Consider the following 23,515-nt stretch of genomic DNA (forward strand, 5'->3'; position numbering starts at 1 on the left):
TTGTATATATGTAAGAAGGAAAGTATTCAGGTGTGTTTTAGACTGCAGAGAAAGACCCAGAACGATTCACTAAAGGGAGAGATGCTAAAACATAGAGGAGACAAGAGAAATAAATGATCTGATAAATCTGGAAAGATATGAGGAGATGGGTTGAAAAGCTAAAGGAGAAATCACTAACTAAAGAAGAGATGTATTTTTCTATTAGTTTGAAGAGAACATGAGATTGGGAGCAGAATTTATCTACAAGTTAATGAGAAAAATAATGGAATGATTTTTATATATCCTGCTTTTTTTTCTTTCTACAATAAATATGGTTTAAGTTGGGATGGAGGCAGTGGTTAGGAGCAGTGTTAATACTGGTAAGAAAATTGGTAAACATCAAGCATGGTCACAAAGGAAAGTGAGTAGAGACTAACACATCTAAGAGGCTAAGACAATTTCTCTTCACCTTTATTCAAGTTCACTCATTTAAGAACTATCCCATTGTCAATTCATGGGCACCTTAATAAGAGACTCCAGGATTAACTTCTCCTTCCTGCTTTCCCTGATAGAACTAGATTCTGCTTACAAACTACAAATACCTACGCGTTAGACTGTATGCCATATTTAGCTCATGATTTTTTATTTTTTATTTTTTTGACAGGTAGAGTTTAGACAGTGAGAGAGAGGGAGACAGAGAGAAAGGTATTCCTTCCATTGGTTCACCCCACCAAATGGCCGTTACGGCCGGCGCTGCACCCATCCAAAGCCAGGAGCCAGGTACTTCCTCCCGGTCTCCCATGCGGGTGCAGGGCCCAAGCACTTCAGCCATCCTCCTCTGCCTTCCCAGGCAACAGCAGAGTAACTCATGATTTTTATTTCTTCAAATCTGTTAAACCATCCAACAGTTGAGTCTTATCTATACCCTTCTTTCATTTCTCCCATGGCTCATAAATAGTGCTGACACAATGACTTGATTGAAATATAAGGACTCATGGCCTCTATGTGGTGTACATGGGTCTCTATTTGCTCAGAATAGTTCCAGTTTATGAGTCTAGTATTATTCTATTTATTATTGGCACCTCCTTTCCCTTTGGAAAGTATCCTAGCTTGGATGATAACTTAAATGTGAGCTAGCCAAGGGAATTCACTTCCAAGAGGGGCGATAGGAGATAGGATGGGTGGGGAAAAGAATATAGTGAATGTTACCAAACGAAGGGGCTTAAAATCAAAGAGGACATAGTCAAAGTGCATTGAATGGCTTTTGAAGCCTCCAGAGCTGTAGATTCTTTCCTACAAAGGTACCTGACTTTGTCCCAACCAGTGGAAGAAAAAATCAAAGCAAAAAAGGAAAGCAATAGCAAATTGTGTGTTTTTCTCCTGTAATTGTCTAATGTCTCCGCACCCCCTCAGCTCCTCTGTTGGTCTAGTCTAGTTCAATTAATGTTCCATGAAAATAATTTTAATTCATTTCCTGGGATAAGAAAATGAAATTTCTGATTCATCCATGAAGGTCAATAAAGACAACAAAAGAAGCATTATCCCTTACAAACTATGACAAATTTGGAGCCAGACACTCTACGCATGTATGTATTCTACTTAATCTGGTAAAATCCTGTGGATTAGGCAGCATAATCTCTATTATTATGTGAAAGAGGAAACCCATATTCAGGGATGTTGAGTCAATGTGCTAAGCCATTCAGTTTATTAGTAATGGAGTAGGATTTGAGCCATGACTCATAGTTTCTCAAATCTGCACCTTTCAGACACCAAGACCTTACTTAGGAAATTCAGCTGTGACCAATTAAGGGTCTTTGAAATAAAAAGTCACCACACTGCCCTTGGATTCATCTATATTGATGAATATTTTTGCTACTGCGACGGGGAGATACTCTGTGCTGTAACAGAGTATAAGAAAGTAGTAATGTTAAAGCATTTGAGATAACTGGTATATGAACAAGTACTGTGCAGATTCTTATAGAACAGTGCTTATTTTGTGTAATTATGGATACTATGAATTCTGGACACTGAATTATGAGGAGTGACATGTTCTCAGCAAAGACTCTATCCCTCATCACACACACAGCCCTTCCTAAACTTCAAGGTACACTATAATTAATATCATGTAGCCCACCATAACCTTAAAACAACTCATTTGTAACCACCAAAGTTGTTAAAATTTCCTAAATACAAAAATAAAATGGGCAAATCTTGGCCCTATCTACATTAGGTATGTTCATGCATTATTGACAAACAAAATTCATTTGAGAGTGACATGAATTCATCAATGAACACTATATATTCTACCAACCATTTTTTTTTTTAGCTTAAGTTACTTAGAAAGAGTGCATTTCCCCATAGTGTTAATGCTGAAAGCTATGGGAGTGACACCATGATAATGATAATACATTGTGATGTATAATATAGATGTTATTGCACATAATAAAAAGCATTCTTTGGGTGTAATGCATTTTAGTTGCCTACATGCTGACACCAAGCAGATATAAATGTGATTTAATGTGTTTCCTTTTAAAGGGCTAGTGTAGACATGTCCTTCAGTATACATTTTGTATAAGGTTTGGTGAGCAGCTTGCTCTTATAGCTGCTTTCCATATTCACTTTAGTGCCCCTAATAGCTCTAATTATAAACTGCTCAGTTTTCTATTCCTTCCTTGCTCTTGTCACTGCACTGCTCATAGACATTTAAACAGTGGAAGTTGTTTATACTTCATTAAACACCTTAAACTGTTGTTCTAAAGTTTTACAGTTTTTTGTGTTTTCCAAGTCATTTCCCTCTACTGTCATATGAAACCATGCAACGCAATTCAAAAGAGACATCAGATACGCACATTTGTGTGGATTATCAGCAGGGCTAACAGCTATATATGGATCAGAGAATTTAGCCATCTATTTTATACTGTGTTTGCTATGGTATTTGGCATGGAATGTTTAGACATTTTCTTTTAAAAAGGATTCTTTATAATTATTTTTAAAGTAGCAATTTTGCTCCTTAAATAAAAACACTAGCCAAAAGGACTATCATATTACAGTATGATACAACATAAAAAATGTGACTTTTAGAAAGCTAAATATTTTTGTGTGATATCACTGAAGGAAGAAAGGGGGTAATTACTCCAATAAATAACCTGCTAGGATGGTATTGCAATTCAAAGAGAGATTTATCAGGATTAACATTGCCATGGAATGTGCAGGAGTTCATAGTGAGATCAGAAGGAGGCAGTGTCTGTTTTCTCTTGGTTTGGTCACATGGAGACTTACTTCTCAAGACTCTTCTGGAACAGGCTTTATGTCAACCACTGTGTTGGAAGCTACACAGAATTCCTTTCCCCAAGCATTCTGTAATCTTTCTATAAAAAATGGAAGTAAGAGGTGTAGGATTATTCATTGCTGTTCAAACCATTGAAAAATCATTCTCATCCACCTCTTATCAACATACAGGTAAAAAATGTATTTATATCATCAGGTTAAGCATGCTTAGGATACATGCTTCTGTATTAGAAACAAAAGCAAATTACCAAGAACCTAATTTAAAATAGGAGGAATGTTGCTGAGAAAGAGAGACATTAGGTTAACACTGAACTCCTAACATCAACAGTCTGGAATTGTTGTCTTCTCTATGAGCAAACAGGCTGACTTTTGAACAGACTCTCTAGGAATAGTGCGTACTATTGTGCTTACGTTACACAGTAAGCCAGCCTCTGTGGAGATCTGCCCTTGCAGTTGAACAAAAATGAGGAAAATTGAGTTTATTTACATACCACCCCCACATTCATATAGCTCTTTCCGTATTTCCTTTACTATTATGAGATCAACATAATCACAGAATCAATTAATAAATAGCCATATGATGAAAAACTATAACAAGATAGCAAATCTCGTTTCACAAATTTGACCTTGTGAGCCCTGAGATTTCTCATCCAATATTTAGAACTGATGACAAACAATACAGTTCCTGTGAACATTGCTTCTCTTTATTTTAATTCATGTTAATATGTTCTTACCACACAATTTGCTGACACCACCATGTATGCCGCATGCTGTGTGCATCACAGAATGATGACCCAAAGCTAAAAAACATCACATACAATAAAGACCACCATAGTGTATAATTTTCAATAATATTTTTCCTCAGGAAGCTTTTCTGCATTGGTCCCTTACATATTTGAGTAAAGTCTCACAAATTTATGTTAGTACCATTATTCATAAATAAGGGCAAATTATATCAAAACTTCAGCAATGATAGGAGATGAAATGCATATTTTTTAAGTATGAAAGCACTTTGTAAACTATAGGATGGCATATTGTGATGATTTGTAAAATAAGTAAATACATTTTCCTACTTTATTGGAAAGCTTTACCAAATATATTTTCAGTATGTAACAAAGAGTTGAAAAAAAGCAATGTGAAGAAACACATAGACTTGTAATGATTAAGCAAGAATAGTTTATGAAAATATCACTTCACAATTTATAGCACACTATATACTTTACAGATTTTTTAAATTTGTTTTTTACTTTCTGTCTTCCCCTTACTAGAATGCAATCTTCATAAGAACTGGTGGTTTACTCCATTTTTATTGACAGAGAACAAGAGCCTGACCTCATGCCCACCACAAATAAGGTGCTCAGTAAATGTTGTTAGTAAGCCACTGGATGCTACAATATTCCCCGAATTTGAAAGGCACAGGGAGTCATATACAGAAAAGGCATGCCAGAAGGAATGTTTCAGTAAAGCCCTGAAGACCAGAAAACAAGGCAATTCGGGAATATTTTCTCCCTAGGGAAGGGTCCAAACTTAAAGAGATTGCTAGCAGAGGGTCGAGGCTTCTAACCTGGAAACCCAGCAGGCTGTGACCTTGGCTACATTGTTCGCCAGCATCTGCTGAAGGAATTTATCCATGGAGCATTTACTGGACATAGTGCTAAGCCCTCGTTGGATGACAAAGGAATGTGAAGACTGACAAGCTGTGACTTTGACCCTGTGAAGGCTCACAGTTCAACTACTTCATGTTTCCATGTGTTAGTCCCTATTTCCGGCATGTGTTACAGAGCTTGCACCTGGATTACCCCCATAGTCTCCTAAATAGTGCCTCAGCTTCCAGGCTTGTCCAGTCACCACTTCCACTCCCATGGTCTAGTTTCAAACCAATAACCAGAAATGTCAATGAATTTCACTCCTTTGCATGTATCCCTCTCATGTCTTCTCATGTCTTGCAGAATAAAAGCTAAGAGCCTTCCAAAAACCCAGCCCGGTCTCCTTCTAGTAACCTGTTTTTTGCACAATCACTTACCTCTTACTCTTACCTGTCTCTTTGCAGTTCATCAAATATCCCTAACCTCAGGGTTTTGAGTTTATTTTTCCATCTGGTTAGTATGAATATCCTTGAAGTGATCACATTACTCTCCTTTATTCAAATTTTGGCTCAAATTTCACTTTATGAAAGAATTGTTGTCTGATAACCCTAATTAAAACAGTATACCCCAACACAACCTCTGGCCTCATACCTCATTGTCAGTATTTTTTTATTATTTTTTATTTAGTAAATATAAATTTTCTAAGTACAGTTAATGGATTACAATGGCTCCCCCCCCATAATTTCCCTCCCACTCACATCCCTCCCATCTCCCGCTCCCTCTCCCATTCCAGTCACATCAAGATTCATTTTCAATTATCTTTATATACAGAAGATCAATTCAGTATATATTAAGTAAAGATTTCATGAGTTTGCACCCCCACAGAAACACAAAGTGTAAAATACTGTTTCAGTACTAGTTATAGCATTACTTCACATTGGACAACACACTAAGGACAGATCCCACATGAGAAGAAAGTACACAGTGACTCCTGTTATTGACTTAACAATTTGACACTCTTGTTTATGGCGCCAGTAATCTCCCTAGGCTCTAGTCATGAGTTGCCAAGGCTATGGAAGCCTTTTGAGTTCGCCGACTTCGATCTTAATCTGACAGGGTCATAGTCAAAGTGGAAGTTCTCTCCTCCCTTCAGAGAAAGGTACCTCCTTCTTTGATGGCCCCGTTCTTTCCACTGGGATCTCATTCGCAGAGATCTTCCATTTAGGTCTTCTTTTTTTCTTTTTTCTTTTTTCCAGGGTGTCTTGGCTTTCCATGCCTAAAATACTCTCATGGGCTCTTCAGCCATATCCGAATGCCTTAAGGGCTGATTCTGAGAGTAGTATTTAGGACAGTGACTTGATCAGCTCTTGCCCTGACTGTTGATGCACAATGTAATACTTTATCCATTTTAGTATTTTCTCTTTGTTTTGTTCTAGTACTATTGGTTGAACTCTGTGATTAACACACAATTATTCTTAGGTGTTTAAATTTTAACTGAAAAGTGATCCCTGTTAAATATAAGAGTGGGTTTAGAGAGGGAGGAGATGTACAATTTGGGACATGCTCAAGCTGACTTGCCCCAAATGGTGGAGTTAGAATCATGCCAGGGGATCCCAATACAATCCCATCAAGGTGGCATGTACCAATGCCATCTCACTAGTCCAAGTGATCAACTTCAGTTCACAATTGATCACACTGATAGGTCTAAGAATCAAAGGGATCACACAAACAAGACTAGTGTCTGCTAATACTAGCTGATAGAATCAAAAAGGGAGAGAACGATCCATTATGGGAAGCAGGATACACAGTAGACTCATAGAATGGCAGATGTCCTAAATAGCACTCATTATCAGTATTAAAGAACCTTATAGGAGCCAGCGTTGCAATGTAATAGGGCAGTGCCAGCCTCCCATATGGGTACCATTAAGTCCCTAGTGCTTCACTTCCGATCCAGTACCCTGTTGTTGTGCCTGAGAAAGCAGTGGAAGACAGCCCTAGTACTTTAACCCTTGCACTCATGTGGGAGACCCAGATGAAACTCCTGTCTCCTGGCATTGGCCTGGCCCAGCCCTGAATGTTGCAGCCATTTGAGGAGTGAATCAGCAGATGAAAGATCTCTCCTTCTCTCTGTGTCTCTCCCTCCCTCTTTGCCTCTGCCTCTCCCTCTCTGCAACTCTGCCTTTCAAATGAAAAAATAAAAATCTGAAAAAAAATCCTACTAACCACTTCCTGAAATGCTAGAATCTGATGTGGGCTTTGGTTTGAGTTCAAGCTGCTCCACTTCTGATCCAGCTCCCTGCTAACACATCTGGGAAAACAGCAGAAGATAACCTAAGTTCTTGGGCCCCTGTACTCATGTGGGAGACCCGGAAGAAACTCTGGGCTCTTGTCTTATGCATGGCCCAGCCCCAACCATTGCAGCTGTTTGGGAAGAGAACCAGCAGATGGAAGATTCTCTCTCTCTCTCTCTCTCTCCCCCTACTTACCTCTGTCCCTCTGTCTGTCTGTGTAACTCTTTCAAATAAATAAGTAAATCTTGGAAAAGAAAGTTATAATTGACAAGTAGGAGCTACTCAATAAATATTTGTTGAAAGAATGGAGGAACTGCTGAAAAAAAGTTGAAGTTGAAAATTATACAGGTAAAGAAATATGGCTTAGAATGTGGCTGAAGTATGTATTTAGCAGAATGGTGTGATTGAGAAAGGACAAAGGTAAGAGTTGTTCATTAAAAGATGTTGAGAGAGATAAGAAGTAAATTGGAAAAATAACTTTGAAAGGTTCACTACAGAGTGTATTACTGAAGGTTCTTGGTGTCAAGTTATAGAAACCATGCCAGGATTTATTGGGATGAAATTAGTGGCAATAATCAAAATAAGGCAAATACATCAAGTAGTGAATGGAAAGGGTCAAGGCCTTCTGAGATTGTGGTGAAGCAGGATACAGAGAATCACAAATTCTTACTGAGCACAACACGCCAACCATTTGTTCCTGACCTTGCCCTTCCATAGTAACATGGAAATATAATCTTGGCACGAGGAGAAGAAATTACAAATGAACTTACATTAAAATGGAGGAATCTGGAAAACATCATGCTGAGTGAAATAACCCAGTCCCAATGGGACAAACATCATATGTTCTCCCTGATCTGTGACAACTAACCGAGCACCTAAGAGGAAACCTGTAGAAGTGAAATGGACACTATGAGTAACAGTGACTTGATCAGCCCTTGTCCTGACTGTCGAGGAACAACTTACTATTATATTCCTTTTAATATTTTTTGTTCTACTTAATACCATTGGTTGAACTCTTTAATTAATGCACAATTATTTTTAGTAGTTTAAATTTAACTGAAAAGTGATCCCTGTTAAATATAACAGTGGGATGGGGTTGGCACTGTGGCTCACTTGGCTAATCCTCTACCTGCGGTGCTGGCATACCATATGGGCACCGGGTTCTAGTCCTGGCACCTCCTCTTCCACTCCAGCTCTCTGCTGTGGCCCAGGAAGGCAGTGGAGGGTGGCCCAGGTGCTTGGGTGCCTGCACCCGCATGGGAGACCAGGAGGAAGCACCTGGTTCCTGGCTTCGGATCAGCACAGCGCTGGCCATAGTGGCCATTTGGGGGGTGAACCAACAGAAGGAAGACTTTTCTCTCTGTCTTTCTCTCTCACTGTCTAACTCTGCCTGTCAAATAAGTAAATCTATCTATCTATCTGTATATATATATATATGTATATATATATATATATAACAGTGGGAATAAGAGAGGGAGGAGATGTACAGTTCAGCACATGCTCATCCGAACTTACCCCTAATAGTAGAGCCAGAAATGTGCCAGGGGATTCCAATTCAATCCCATCAAGGTGGCATGTACCAATGCCACTTCACTGGTCCAAGTGATCAATCTCTGTTCACAATTGATCATAATTATAGGATTAAGTGTCAAAGGGATAACATAAACAAGACTAGTGTCTGCTAATAATAACAGAATTAAAAAGGAGAGACGATCCAACATGGGAAGCAGGATACACAGCAGACACATAGATGTCCTAAATAGCACTCTGGCCTCAGAATTAGCCCTTAAGGCATTCAGATCTGGCTATAAAGCCCATGAGAGTTTCTCGGGCTTGGAAAGCCAAGACACTGTGGGAAAAAAAAAAAAAAGAGAGAGAGAGAGAGAGAGACTTAAATGAAAGTCTCTGTGAGTGAGATCCCAGCGGAAAGTACCGGCCATCAAAGAAGAAGGTACCTATCTCTGAAGGGGGGGGGGAGAACTTCCACTTTGACTATGGCCTTGTCTAAATAAGATCAGAGTTGGTGAACTCAAGAGGATTCCATAGCCTTGGCAGCTCATGACAAGAGCCTTGGTGATTGATTACTGACATCATAAATAAGAGTGTCAATTGTTAAATCAACAACAGGAGTCACTGTGCAACTACTCCCCATGTAGGACCTCTGTCCTTAATGTGTTGTACTATGCGAATTAATGGTAAAACTACTACTCAAACAGTGCTCTATACTTTGTGTATTTGTGTGGTGCAAACTGTTGAAATCTTTACTTATTATATACTAAGTTGATTTTCTGTATATAAAGATAATTGAAAATGAATCTTGATGAAGAATGGGGTGGGAGAGGGAGTGGGAGATGGGATGGTTGTGGGTGGGAGGGAGGTTATGGGGGAAAAACTGCTATAGTCCAAAAGCTGTACTTTGGAAATTTATATTTATTAAATAAAAGTTGAAAAAAATCCAAAAAAAGTTCATGAAAATTACATATTATGAAAAGTTATGCATGTATTTCAAAACTTTTACACCAATATAAACATCTAATTCTATTTTCTCTTAACATTTTGGAATACCTTTGTAGATACAGAAAGTTGAATGATGTATTAAAGAATCTGTTAATCCTGAAAAATAAAATGAGAAGTGTCACTATCTTTAGGTGAGAATTATGGCAAGTTATTTTCTTCAGATTTCATATATTGCAATTTTAAACTTATATGTATATATATATGTATATATATAGTGAGATACAGCTATTATACAAGGAAATTTCTTTTTTTAACTTTTATTTAATTAATATAAATTTCCAAAGTACAGAATATGGATTACAATGGCTTCCCCCCCATAACGTCCCTCCAACCCGCAACCCTCCCCTTATCCACTCCCTCTCCCCTTCCATTCACATCAAGATTCATTTTCGATTCTCTTTATATACAGAAGATCAGTTTAGCATACATTAAGTAAAGATTTCAACAGTTTGCTCCCACACAGAAACATAAAGTGAAAAATATACAGCACACTAAGGACAAAGATCCTACATGAGGAGTAAGTGCACAGTGACTCCTGTTGTTGACTTAACAAATTGGCACTCTTGTTTATGGCATCAGTAATCATCCTAGGCTCTTGTTATGAGCTGCCAAGGCTATGGAAGCCCCCTGAGTTCACTGACTCTGATCATATTTAGACAAGGCCATGGTCAAAGTGGAAGTTCTCTCCTCCTTCTTTGATGACCCATTCTTTCCACTGGGATCTCACTCGTGGAGATCCTTCATTTAGTTTTTTTTTTTTTTTTCCCCCAGAGTGTCTTGGCTTTCCATGCCTGAAATACTCTCATGGGCATTTCAGCCGGATCCGCATGCCTTGAGGGCTGATTATGAGGCCAGAGTGCTGTTAAGGCATTTGCCATTCTATGGGTCTGCTGTGTATCTCACTTCCCATGTTGGATCATTCTCTCCCTTTTTGATTCTATCAGCTAGTATTTGCAGACACTATTCTTGTTTATGTGATCCCTTTGGTTCTTAGTCCTATCATTACGATCAATTGTGAGCAGATATTTCTTTATGAAGCAAATTGCTATTTATTTTTTGGGTATTGTAGAAGATGTGGCTCATTATTTTACTGTTTTTTCCTAGAGGACTGTTTTCTTTCTCTTTTATTTATTTGAAAGGAAGAGTTGAGAGAGAGAGAGAGAGAGAGAGAGAAAAGAGAGAGAGGCAGAGAGAAAGAGATATATTCATTGATTCACTCTCCAAACAGCTACAAAGGCCAGCGCTGTGCTAGACTAAAGCCAGGAGCCGTGATGTAGGGTGTAGGGACCCACGCCCTTGAGCCATTTTCTACTGGTTTCCCAGGCCATTAGCAGGGTGCTGGGTCATAAAAAAAGCAGCAGGACTCAAGCCTGTGCCCATATGGGATGCCAGTGTTGCAGGTGGCAGGCTTTATTTGCTATGCCACAAAGACAGGCCCATGGACTGTTTTCTCTTTGAGGACACCTGGAAGAAAATGTAAGCTTACTTTCATAACTCACAAAAAATATAAATTTGCTTTAGCTCTTGGTTAATTTTTATCTTGAAGCTTGTGTTCTTGAACTTCAAAAGAATTATAAAAATATGGGAACAAATATTCAAATTAATGTATCAATTTAAAAAATATGTTCATATCATACATACATGTATGTATGTGTGTATGTCTTGGAAGAAATTCTGAAGTTATATAACAAACAGAAGTATTCACATATATAGCATCAGCAATTTTGACTAGAAATTTTTAATTGGCTGAATATTTTTCAGTGAGTTTTATAAATGCAAATTAAATCAGTTCACACAAAATTTTGAAGAAATTCAAAAAAGATAAATAACCAGGGCTAATATGCAGAAATAAGCATCTATCTTCAATCAACAAAATGAAAATAAGGTAACTTTTACAGATTTATGTAGCCAAAAATAAATTATCAAAGCTAATATTTATGAAGGAACAGTAAAACTGGAACCCTCACTTCATTTCTGTACGCATTCATTATTGAAAGGGTGTGTGTGCAGAAACCAGGCTGTAGAGATGAAAAGCTCTTGTACAAATCACATCCCATTGTTTTCTTGTTGTGTACCCAGGACCTGTGGCAGAGGGCACCTCAGGCAGAGTACTATATATTCTCACCAGACCATTCTCTCTGATCCATAAACTCTTTGAGGAAGCCAATGCCTACTTTCTGTTTTCCTTACAGAGCAACACTGTCAGTTTCATCCAATCCAATGGTCCAGTGTCTATGAAGATTCATCAAAGTATTCAATTAGAATTCCTTTACAGGGCTACTCACACACTGAGTAATAATGCTGCTTAGATATCACTGGGCTGGGACTTGCATGCTTTGAACAGTGCATGAAGGCAGTCTACAAGCATCACAAAAAAAATCGGATGAGATCCTAAGACTAACAGAAGACAGCAACTACTGATAGGGCCTAACATCTCATCTCCAGGAGCAAATCATTCCGTGGCTCACCCATAGTTATTGATAAATGATCAGTCATGAATATTGACTAATGGTCACTTCTATCAGATTAAATTATACTGTTATCAGAAATATATCAAATTTCAGACCCCAAAGTATAAAATATGATTACAGGAAATTCAATACAACAACATTGGTAAAATTGGCAGATTAGTAACTATTCAATTAAATAATGTGCATTAAATACAAAACATAGATACAAATATGCATTAATTCCATGGCTATAATAATTGAATAAATCTGAAAAATAGTCCTCTGTATTCATGAATTCTGCACCAACAGATTCAAATAATCCTAGATTGAAAATACTTAGGCATATAAAATTGCAACTGTCTGGAACATGTACAGATTTTTTTCCTTGTCACCATTTCCAAAACAACAGAATGTAACAACTGTGTACATAACACTTTATATCAGGTATTATAAGCAATATCGAGATGATCTAAATTATATGAGAGAATGCATAGGCTATGTGCAAATATATGAATTGTATATAAGGGATGTGACCATCCATGGATTTTGGAATCAACACATGAATCCTACAGTGAGTTCTCCAGATATGAGGGAATACTACTGAGAATTCATATTCTGCATATAGAGAATTGGGGTTTTTTGCTTTTGGCTTTTTTTCCTATGAATTTTTAAAGTGCTAAGGAATAAATGGACTAAAAAAAATCCAGTGAGGAATACATGCGTTAAACTAAAGATGGACATTCTGTAAGCTATTATTAAAAAGTACATATACTTATTCCATAAAAGCTCCCAGATTTAAAATACAATAGAAAATGACAACAATAAAAATGACAAATCTCCAGCTTCTCTCATTTTCTCTCAGGACGATTTTGGCACCCATTCCTCCCATCTCCATTTTTCCTTTCTTCCATTGTTTGGTTTTGGCAGCTCCTCTTCCTCTTTCTCATCTCTCTGAGTCTTCGTTCAGATTGGCTCCAGGAAATGAAAGGTAAGAAGCAGTCTTAACAGTTTGTCTCCCTCATCTGAGCACCATTTTCATATTCTTCCTCACTGGGAAGTTATTATGCAGGAGAAGCAGGGAAGACTCACCAACATCGTGCTGGCTCTAATGCTTTGCCTTGTGAGAGAAGTAAAAAGAGAAGAAATTGCCATTGGAACTGCAATTTCAAGGATAAAGAACTTACTGCAATAATCCTTAGCCCAAGTTCCTTTCTCTGGACTTGCCCAGAAATGATTTTTTTCATTCCAAATGAACAATGCTCTAGAGTTTAAAAATTAAAGAAAGGGAGGAAGGAAAGAAGGAAGTGAGGAGGAAGAAAGAAAGAGAAAAGCAAAACAAAACCATCACTTTCATTTTCCCAATTTGTGGGAAAATATTACTGGCCTCAACTTTCTAAATAATGCCTTTATTTAGATTTACTATTACTACTTATATTTCTAAATAACCATCATTATGTGGTTATATTTATTGAAGTAGATTATCAAAATGCATAACATAGTCTTTCCATTAACTCTTTTCACATTAATGAGTTGCTATTTAGTAAATTACTATTTCCCAGCACTAAAAGGAAGGAAGCCAGTGGCCTGAATGATTTTCCAAAGTGCCTATTAATAAACACCCAAGGCATATATTAAAATGCTAGAATGCAAAGGTCTTTGGGAAGTACATAAGCATGGGTACTGGGATTTTTAGAAATGTGCTTTAACACTTTCATGACTGTACTGCTTGATAAATTTCTCTTCTTGTTTGCTTATCACTCTGTTTTTCATGTATGTTTATTTGTGTTCATTCTCTCATATTAAATGATCATTTGCAATTTTATATCAAGACTATCATGCTTATATTACTCCATTTCTTTTGTTAAAATTTTATGTTTATTTATTTGAAAGGCAGAGAGACAGAGACAGTGAGAGAGACAGATCTTCCATCAGCTGTTTCACTCCTCCATTTCCCGAAAAAGCCAGGACATCGCACCTCAGACTGAGGCCAGGAACCAGGAATTCAGATAGAGATCGAGATAGATAGGTAGAGAGAGAGAGAGAGAGAGATAAGTAGAGAGAGAGAGAGAGAGAGAGAGAAATGAAAAATTTTCAAACATTGGTGCAATCCTTAAATGGTCACAATCAATGGGGTTGAGCTGGCCAACTCCAGGAGCCTGGAACTCCATCACGTCTCCAGGTCTCCTACGTGAACAGCAGGGACTCAGTTGAAATTGGAGAAGACCCGCTAAAATCTACACAAAAATGTGGCCCTTTGAAGTTCCCCAGAAGTGTTATCTGGGGTACCACATGTGCTACCGGAATTTGGGGTGCCATATGATTTCACCATGAGCTTATTAATAAATCCCCAATATTAATAAGCCAGAGAGGGTTCTTGCCTAATATTTAGAGAAGAATTCTAAATACCAGCACAGATAAACAAGGCAGCATAGTGTATTTTAAGCTTTTATTTAGTGAGAAAGATGCATAGGAGAGTGAGAGCTTTATTTAAGAGAGAGAGGTGAATAGGGGTTCATACTGAGCACCAGGAACCAGCCACGTGGAGGAGCATCTAGGCCTGGGAATGCAGGGCTACAGCCAGCCTGCCTCCTGGTAAGAGTCCAGGGAAGAAGAGAGAGCCCGGACACACTGTGTCCCAGGCTTTTAACCCACTTTCAAAGGGGAGTGGTTAATTAAACAGATTGGCTGGTTGCCACCCAGGTGTGGCCGGGTAGGGGGATGAGGTCACACAGGGGCATGGCAAAGGTATCAGGTAGGGGCATGTGGTCATACAGGGGTGTGGTGAAGGTGTGGTCTTCCAGTTCACAAATCTAATCAATTTTAGCCTGTATGCCTGCCTACTTCATTCCCCACTCAGAGACTCCAGACCTTAATCTTAAGGGGATGTTGATGGGTGTCGAGTCACCATCTTCTGTAGCTGCTTCCTGCTTATTGTGGGTGCAGACCCTGCCTGTTCTCGGTCCAGAAGTCTCTGCCTATCTCATCTAATGAGTTCACTTCATGAGCTGGAGTTCTTTCAGTCGCTGCCATCCTCTGTGTCTCCTGCATGGTTGTCATTATTTTCAGAAGCTGCAGGGTTCTGAAACACATAAGTTTGTCAGTCACCATGAGCAAGATTGGAATAGCCCCAAGTACAACTGGTGTGCCCCTTAAAATAGAAAAAAACATCTAGCCATCTCCCAGATAGTAGGTGGTGGGGGATTATCCCTATGCAAACCATAAAACCATTTAGCTTGCGCATAGAGGGCTTTGATGTCCCTTTTGGTGAACATACTATTATTTGAATAAAGGTGACAGATCTTGTTGAGCACTGCACATATGCCCCCTTGTTCTGTTAACATGAACTCTAAGGCCTGTCTATTGTCCATAACTACCCTGGAAAGGGAGTCTACTGAAATCAGAGCCTGCTGTAGAAGCCATCCTGAAGTGTAGGCCAGATTACCCACAGTTAAGGTCAGGTTCTTAAAGTTGGTTTCGTAAAACTCTTCTGGGCTGTCATTCTTTACCACCAATGAACCCACCAAGGGGTCCTTCTGCCAATAATAGCACCCAGAAAGGACCAAGAGAGGTATGTACATCAGATGGGCACTGAATTGCAGCATTTTGAAGTGCCTAGGACAAGAGTTCTACTTATCTTTCTGCCTTTTGAAGAGGTATTTTAGATCTTCAATTGGCTCACAGGAATAAGCTGATGTATCTGTAGGATCCACCTGATGACTGAAGCCTCCAATAAATATGGAGGTGGTAAGAAATTTCTAGAGCAGTGGCTACCTGCTGGGTTATTTTAGATATAAATCAAGGTCAATTGTCACTCCCACAATGTGGGAGTCCAAAGCGTGGCAGGATGTCTTTCAACAAGGCTTTAGACACCTTGTGTGCTTTCTCCATTTGGGTCGGAAAGACCTCTATCCATTTTGAGTATGTTCCCTCCCCTGCACAGGAGTCAACAGGGAGGTGGCCTTGTGTGGCCAGGGTTATTCTGTAAACATAGTGGACAAGAGTGAGTCGCTTCCTTTATGACCGTATTTAGTCTCTTTCCTCCAAAAGCTCAGGAGATCAGTTGTACTAAGGCATCTCTTCCCAAGTGGGTAGAGTTGTGTATCTCCTTAATAATTTTCCATTGAGTGTCCATTGGTAGCATAATTCTATGATTTAGCATCCACCATCCATTTGCATTTTTACTATAGCCTCTCTGTTGGGCCCATTCATTCTCAGGCTCTATAAGTGAGGTTCCTTAGCCACTTCCATAGATTGAGGTATAAGGGCCATAACCAAACTCTCCTGTGTAGCTGCTCTTTTTGCTTATGCAGTTCCCTGGTTAACATAATTATCTCCTTTCTGATGTCCCTTGCAGTGGATGACGGCCACTTCTAAAGTCTCCAGTACTGCCTGAAGTAGAGCCAGTATCTCTTTTCCATATTTAACAGGGGAATTCTTTGCAGTCAGTAAGCCCACTCTCTTTCCAGATTGCTGCATGTGCATGTAATACAAGGAAAGCATATCTGGAATCCATGTATATATTAACTCGCTGGCCTTTCCCAGTTGTAGAGCCCTAGTCAATGCAATAATCTCCACCTTTTGGGCTGAAGTATTGTGTGGTAGTGTTTGAGCTTCTATTGTCTAAGATCCACAATGGCATAGCCTGCCTTTCTAACTCCTTCCTTCATATAGCTGCTGCCATCAGTAAACCATTCGGCATCTGAATTTTCCAGGGGCTCATCTCGTAGGTCTGTCCTACTAGAGTACACCTGCCTCTATGAGTCTCCTACATGAGTGGCAGGGACTCAGTCACTTGGGGCATCTTCCACAGCTTTCCAGGAATTATTCTTAGCTGTTTAAAGTTAACTGAAAAGTGATCTCTATTAAATATAAGAGTGGGAATAAGAGAGGGAGGGGATGTACAATTTGGGACATGCTCAAGCTGACTTACCCCAAGTGGTGGAGTTAGAATTCCAATACAATCCCATCAAGGTTGCATGTACCAATGCCACTTCACTAGTCCAAGTGATCAATTTCAGGTCACAATAGACCAAAATGATAGGTTTAAGAGTCAAAGGGATCACATAAACAGGACTAGTGTCTGCTAATACTAACTGATAGAATCAAAAAGGGAGAGAATGATCCAACATGGGAAGTGAAATACACAGCAGACTCATAGAATGGCAGTTGTCCTAAACAGCAGTCTGGCCTCAGAATCAGCCCTTAAGGCATTCAGATCTGGCTGAAGAGCCCATGAGAGTATTTCAGGCATGGAAAGCCAAGACACTCTGGCAAAAGAAAAAGAAAAAAAAAAAAAGGACCCAAATGAAAGATCTCTGCGAGTGAGATCCCAGTGGAAAGAATGGGGCCATCAAAGAAGGAGGTACCTTTCTCTGAAGAGAGGAGAGAACTTTCACTTTGACTATGACCTTGTCTAAATAAGATCAAAGTCGGCAAGCTCAGGGGGCTTCCATAGCCTTGGCAACTCATGACTAGAGCCTGGGGAGATTGCTGATGCCATAAACAGGAGTGGCAATTTGTTAAGTCAACAACAGGAGTGACTGTGCACTTACTCCTCATGTAGGATCTCTGTCCTTAATGTGTAGTTCAATGTGAATTAATGATATGACTAGTGTTCAAACAGTATTTGGCACTTTATGTTCTGTGTGGGGGCAAACTGATGAAATCTTTACTTAATATATACTAAATCTATCTTCTGTATATAAAGATAATTGAAAATGAATCTTGATGTGAATGAAATGGGAGAGGGAGTGGGAGATAGGAGGGTTGCGGGTGGGAGGGAAGTTATGGGGGGGAGAGCCACTGTAATCCATAAGCTGGTCTTTGGAAATTTATATCTACTAAATAAAATTTTTAAAAAATCTATTAAACAGTGACCTTTTCTATGGATAAAAAAGAAAGAGGGAGCTAGATTGTAAGTGGAGCAGCCAGGACTTGAACCAGTGCCATATGGGATGTCTACATAGCAGGTAGTAATTTAACCTGCTGTACCACAAATGTTATGTCCCATAATACTCAGAAGTGGTATAACCATCACAAACCCTAGTAATTAACAAATCCTAATAATTGACATCTATTACTAAATCATACTACTAATTTTACCAACTACTGTGGTACTGTTACACACTTCTGGCATCCATTATAGCTGAAAAAAATTCTCAAAGATTACACTTCTGAGCTCATCTAGAACTCAACCAAAACAACAAGCCAAATGACACTGAATTCTATCTAAAAAAAATATGCTTTCCATGGAAAGCTACTCCATAAAAAGAAAGAAAACTATTACACCGGATATGCAAACATTAACATTTGAACACAGGAAACATGAAGAAGCCAGCAATAATGACAGTATTAAAAGAACACAAAATTCTTCAGAAATAGATCCTGATTTGAAAGAAATCTATGAGATACCTGAAAAAGAATTCAAAATAATGATGTTATGGAAATTCAATCAGATGTGAGAGAATACAGGTAGAATAAAGAGATGAGGAAAACAATGCATAATATGAGTAAGAGATTCAATAAAGAGAAATTACAAAGAACCAATCAAATTTTGGATGTGTCACCATCAGTCAATGAGATAAATAATGCAATTCAGAGTTTCAATAAATGAATCAGATGAGCAGATGAAAGAATTACTGATCTTGAGGGAAAAATTTTGAAATAATCCATTAATAGAAAAATAAAGAGAAAATAATTGAATAAGTACAGGAAGCCTATGAGACATATTGGATCACATTGTAAGAATGCCAAAAGAAAAGAGACAGAAAGAAGGGCTGAGTGAAACAGCCTTTGAAAAATTTTTGTCTTAAAAGATATAGGCACCCTGATATAGGAAGCTTAAAAGATTAAATCTAGACTCAACCCAAAAATACCTTCTGCAAGGCATTTTATAGTCAAATTCTTGGAATTTAAGAAGAAGGAGAGAATCGAAAAAAAACTTGAAGTTACTTGTAAAGGAATACTTATTAAACTAACAATAGACTTAGGAAGAAATTCCTCAGGCCAGAAGATAGTCAGATGATTTATTCAAGGCTTTGAAAGAAAAAAGAAACAAAACAAAAAAGCACTTCCAACTAAGAATATTATATCCAGCAAAGCTATCCTTCAGCAGTGAAGGAGAAATTAACTATTTGCCATACAAGCAATAACAGAGAATTCGTCACCACCAGACCAGCCTTACAAGAATCCTGAAAGGAGTCTTACATTAGAAGTAAAAACACAAAAGAGTACAAAATTCACTAATAGAACTAATATGGTCAATGACCAATCAACAAAATGACAAGAGCTGTACATGGATTAAATTCCCCAGCCAAAAAATATAGATTTGCTGATGGATTAAAAAAAATAGAAAAAAAAAAGCAAGATCTAACTATGTGCCATTTACAGGAAACTCACTTCACAAATGATACACATAAACTTTAAATGAAGGGTTGGAAAAAGATATATCATGCATATAAAAACCAAAAATGAATTAGAGTACCTATAGGCATACCAGATACAACAGATTTTAAATCAGAACTATAAAAAGAGACAAAGAAGGACACTATTTATTGATGAGAATCAATTTGATAGTACTCCTTTTAAAAATCAGTTCCTTTATGTTCAGAAGACTTCATTTAACCATTCTTTCTGAGTGGTTTGTGGACAATAAATTATCATAGTTTTTCTTCCTTTGAGAATATGTTAATTCCCCTTTCACTGTAAAAGGATAATTTTTACTCCAAACATTATATTTAGATAGTTCTGTTCCTTAAACACTTGAAATAACTTGTGCTATTTTCTTTTGCTTTCATGGTTTCTGATGAGATGTCCTCTATCATACAGATTATTTTGTCCCTATATGTAAAACATATTTTCTCTGGGTGCTTTCAAATTTATTCTTTTTTTTTTTTTTATTTTTGACAGGCAGAGTGGACAGTGAGAGAGAGAGACAGAGAGAAAGGTTTTCCTTTTACCTTTGGTTCACCCAACAATGGCTGCGCTGATCCGAAGCCAGGAGCCAGAAGCCTCTCCTGGTCTCCCATCAGGTGCAGGGCCACTCCTGGGCCACAGCAGAGAGCTGGCCTGGAAGAGGGGCAACCGGGACAGAATCTGGCGCCCCAACTGGGACTAGTACCCGGGGTGCCGGCGCTGCAGGCGGAGGATTAGCCTATTGAGCCTTCAGCGCCGGCCAAAATTTATTCTTGGCTATACCTGTGCTACAGCGGATTAAAGCCCTGGCCTGCAGCGCTGGTCAAGTCCTGACTGTTCCACTTCCAATCCAGCACCCTGCTAATGCACCTGGGAAAGCAGCAGAGGATGGCCCCAGTCCTTGGGCCCCTGCACCTGCATGGGAGACCCAGAAGAAGCTCCAGGCTCTTGGCTCGTGGCTTTGTCCTGGTCCAGCCTAGGTCATCGCTGCCATTTGCAGAATGAACCAGCAGATGGAAGCTCTCTCTCTCTCTCTCTCTCTCTCTCTGTAACACTGCCTTTCAAATAAATAAACTAAATCCTCAAAAAAAATTTTTAAAAACTGATTTTTGTCTTTTCAGAAATAGAAGTTCAATGAATCTTGGCATGAATTTAGTTTTTTTTTATCCTGTTCAATGTTCATTTAGCTTCTTGAATCCATAGGTTTATGTCTTTTGTCAAATTTGAGGTTTCTCAGCCTATATTTCTTAGATGACTTTTCTAGTCCCACTCTTCTTTTTCTCTTTCTATGGGGCTTAATCATGATATAATATAATAAATATTATATTTTTGTTTAATCCCACAAATTTATGAAACTTTCTTTTTTTCCAGTCTATTTTCTCCCTGATTTTCAGATTGGGTCACTTACATTACTCTATGCTCCATTTCATTGATTTTATTGATTTTTTTCCCTTATCTCCTAAAGTCTGCTTTGGCCCATCAATTGAGATTTTTCCATCAGGTATTGTATTTTTGAGTTTTAGACTTTCCATTTAGTTAGTGTCAGGGTTCCAAGTACTTATACCATATTCCACAGTTTTCCCTGGCACATTGCAGGGAGCTAGATTGGAAATGGAAGATCTGGGACTTGAAATGTCGCACATATGGAACACCAGCATTGTGGGCTGCAGCTTAACCCATTGCATCACAACACCATCTGTGCCATAGTCTTTTTTTTTTTTGTCAGATGCTTATTAAAATATTTTATTTGAAAGTCAGAGTTACAGAGAGAGAGTGAGAGAGAGTGAGAAAGAATCTTCCATCCTTTGGATCACTCCCCAGATGGCTGCAATGGCTCGGGCTAGGCCAAGGTGAAGCCAGAAGATTCTTCAGTTTTCCCATGTGGGCCCAAGTACTTGATCCATCTTTTGCAGCTTTCCCAGGCACACTAGCAGGGAGCTGGGCTGGAAGTGGAGCATCCATATGGAAATCAGCATCACAGGTGCCAGCTTAACCAGCTATGGCACCATGCTAGACCTGCCATGATCGTACTATTCCTTCAGTGAAACAGGGGTTAAGGATTTAGTCACAGTACATTAATTAATTAATTAATCAATCTTGTCCTTTTTCTGTGATAGATACAAGAATGAAAACTCAGTTGAGGTTCTCTAGTTAGCCAAAAATGTGCCAGTAGTCACTATCACTCTCTCCTCCTTTCTAACTAACATAATGCATTCTTCTAGGTGGAGAAATACAGTGATTTCTCATCACCTAGCAAGTGAACGTTTTCAAGATTGAAAATGATAGTCTCTTTAATGAAGATTACACTCATAATCTATTGAAGAGGTATATATCTAGTATCTCTTGTGTGTTTAGCATAATGGGAACCTGTTAGTGCTGGATACACAATGTGTGAGTACAAGGGAAATATGAGAATAGGGAGATGTTTATTCTAAAAGTAGAGAAGTGGGTGCTTGGTGAATAAGTTAAGACATTCCATGGGGCTACCTGGATTCAGTCCTGTTTCTTTTTTTTCTTAAACTTTTATTTAATGAATATAAATTTCCAAAGTATAGCTTATGGACTACAATGGCTTCCCCCCCATGACATCCCTCCCACCCGCAACCCTCCCCTTTCCCACTCCCACTCCCCTTCCATTCACATCAAGATTCATTTTCGATTCTCTTTATATACAGAAGATCAGTTTAGCATACATTAAGTAAAGATTTTAACAGTTTGCTCCCACACAGAAACCTAAAGTGAAAAATACTGTTTGAGTACTAGTTATAGCATTAATCTCAATGTACAGCACACTAAGGACAAAGATCCTACATGAGGAGTAAGTGCACAGTGACTCCTGTTGTTGACTTAACAAATTGACACTCTTGTTTATGGCATCAGTAATCACCCTAGGCTCTTGTTATGAGCTGCCAAGGCTATGGAAGCCCCCTGAGTTCACTGACTCTGATCATATTTAGACAAGGCCATGGTCAAAGTGGAAGTTCTCTCCTCCTTTCAGAGAAAGGTACCTCCTTCTTTGATGGCCCCGTTCTTTCCACTGGGATCTCACTTGCGGAGATCTTTCATTTAGGTTTTTTTTTTTTTTTTTTTTTTCCCAGAGTGTCTTGGCTTTCCATGCCTGAAATACTCTCATGGGCATTTCAGCCAGATCCACATGCCTTAAGGGCTGATTCTGAGGCCAGAGTGCTGTTTAGGACATTTGCCATTCTATGGGTCTGCTGTGTATCTCACTTCCCATGTTGGATCGTTCTCTCCCTTTTTGATTCTATCAGCTAGTATTTGCAGACACTATTCTGGTTTATGTAATCCCTTTGGTTCTTAGTCCTATCATTATCATCAATTGTGAACAGAAATTGATCACTGGGACTAGTGAGATGGCATTGGTACATGCCACCTTGATGGGATTGAATTGGAATCCCCTGGTATGTTTCTAACTCTACCGTTTGAGGTAAGTCAGCTTGAGCATGTCCCGAATTGCACCTCTCTTCCCTCTCTTATTCCCACTCTTATATTTAACAGCAATCACTTTTCAGTTAAGTTTCAGCACTTAAGAAGAATTGTGTATTGATTACAGTATTCAACCAAAAGTATTAAGTAGAACAAACAAAAAAAATACTAAGAGGGATAACATATCTGTCCTGTTTCAACTTCCATTTCCAGCTTCCTGCTAAGCTTCCTGTTTCCCGGGAAGCAGTAGGTAATGTCTCAAGTAGTTTTGTTTCTGGCCCCTGTGTAGTAGACCTGGATTGAGTTCTTGGCTCCTGGCTTGGGACTGGCCTAACCCTGGCTGTTGTAGCATTTAGGAAGTGACCCAGTAGATGGGAGATCTCTGTCTTTGTCCCACTCTCTGTTTCTCTCTCTCTCTCTCTCTCTCTCTCTCTCTCTATATATATATATATATATATATATATATATATAAAAGAGCAGGGGAAATAATATTGAAGGCACTAGCACATAAAACCCATTTCCTTCACCTGCCTCCCTGAACAGT

The 23,515-nt window shown here is 38.7% G+C and overlaps 1 long non-coding RNA gene across 1 annotated transcript; it reads right to left on the minus strand.

The window, feature by feature from the left end:
* Positions 1-13,005: 13,005 nt before the first annotated feature.
* Positions 13,006-15,186, minus strand: LOC149126227 (uncharacterized). Its single transcript, XR_016234934.1, has 2 exons — positions 14,980-15,186; positions 13,006-13,228 (listed from the first exon to the last, which is right to left on the minus strand). It is a non-coding gene; the product is annotated as an uncharacterized LOC149126227 (long non-coding RNA).
* Positions 15,187-23,515: the final 8,329 nt, after the last annotated feature.

The sequence above is a fragment of the Oryctolagus cuniculus genome, chromosome 6, assembly GCF_051225735.1.
Source record: "Oryctolagus cuniculus isolate XC-2025 breed Fujian yellow rabbit chromosome 6, ASM5122573v1, whole genome shotgun sequence".
Classification (NCBI taxonomy): Eukaryota; Metazoa; Chordata; class Mammalia; order Lagomorpha; family Leporidae; genus Oryctolagus; species Oryctolagus cuniculus.